Source organism: Pteronotus mesoamericanus, unplaced genomic scaffold (genome assembly GCF_021234165.1).
Source record: "Pteronotus mesoamericanus isolate MK-2021 breed Mesoamerican mustached bat unplaced genomic scaffold, CSHL_Meso_final contig_55, whole genome shotgun sequence".
Lineage (NCBI taxonomy): Eukaryota > Metazoa > Chordata > Mammalia > Chiroptera > Mormoopidae > Pteronotus > Pteronotus mesoamericanus.
In genome coordinates this window covers 4,280,567-4,281,856 of record NW_026555198.1, presented here as the reverse complement: position 1 = coordinate 4,281,856, position 1,290 = coordinate 4,280,567, and the positions used below count along the sequence as shown (strand labels likewise).

At 37.0% G+C, this 1,290-nt stretch overlaps 1 non-coding gene across 1 annotated transcript; it reads left to right on the top strand.

Annotated features, from left to right (window-relative positions):
• Positions 1 to 901: 901 nt before the first annotated feature.
• LOC129075552 (U6 spliceosomal RNA) lies at positions 902 to 1,008 on the top strand. The gene has a single exon (XR_008529652.1). It is a non-coding gene; the product is annotated as a U6 spliceosomal RNA (small nuclear RNA).
• The last annotated feature ends 282 nt before the right edge of the window (positions 1,009 to 1,290 follow it).

Genomic DNA, 1,290 nt, shown 5'->3' with positions numbered 1-1,290 from the left:
TGGGTTGTGGGTTTGGTTCCCACTTGGGACATGTAGGAGAGGTCAACCAATCAATGTTTCTCTCTCACATGAATGTTTCTCTCCCTCTTTTTCTCCCTCCCTTCCCCTCTGTCTAAAAATAAATAAAATCTTTAAAAAAAGAATATACAACTCAGCCGTAAAAGACAAGGAAATATTTCTTAATATTTTATTTTTTATGCTATTACAGTTGTCCCAGTTTTTCTCCTTTTGCCCCACTCTACCCAGCCTGGCCCCCACCTGCTTCCATAATCAATCCCCATACCTTTACCCTTTGCAACAGCATGTATGAATCTGGATATTATTATGCTAAGTGAAACAAGTCAGAGAAAAACAAATGCCATATGGTTTCACTTATATTGGAATCTAATAAAAACAAACAAACAAACAAAATAAAAACAGACTCACAGATACAGAGAACAGACTGATAGTTGTTAGAGGGGGGCTGGGTGAAAAAGGTAAAGGGATATAACAACAACAAAAAAACCTTCATAGACATGAAAAAAGTATGGTGATTACCAGAGTGAAAGGAGGGTCAGGGGTGGTAGAAGAGGGTAAAACGGGAATAAGTGATGATGGAAGGAGACAATATACATATTATGTATAAAAGAATTGTACACCTGAAATCTACATAATTTATTGACCAATGTCACCTTTATAAATTCAATATAAAAGTTAATGATCTGAGTTTTGACCTTAAGAAACTAGGAAAAAAGAAGAGCAATTAGATTTAAATCAAATCAAATCAAGGAAATAAGTACATAAATCTATGAAAGAAAAGATCATACAAAAGGATAAAATTAAGACAAAAAATTGTTTTCTTGCAAAGAACACTCAAATGGATGTATTTAGCAAGAGTGGTTAGGATAAAAAAGAGAAAACAGTGCTCACTTCGGCAGCACATAAACTAAAATTAGAATGAAACAGAGAAGATTAGCATGATCCCTACACAAGGGTGACATGTAAACTTGTGAAGCATTCCATATTAAAAAAAAAAAAGGGGGAGAGAGGAGAACAAAGATGGTGGAGGACCAAGTGGAAGTCACAGTGACCTCCTCCCAGGACCAACCTGGAATTACAACTAAATTGTGGAGAAATCACATAGAAAAGACAACTGAACAATAATGAGAGAGGAGCCTTGTAACCTTGGAGAGAGAAGAATCAGCTTTAGTGCAACCTGACTGGTAAGGAGTGCGGTAGAGACTCGAGAAGGTGGGTGGGGTGCCCATGATTGGTAGCACCAGAAGGATATTGAAATGGCCAGTTGGATCC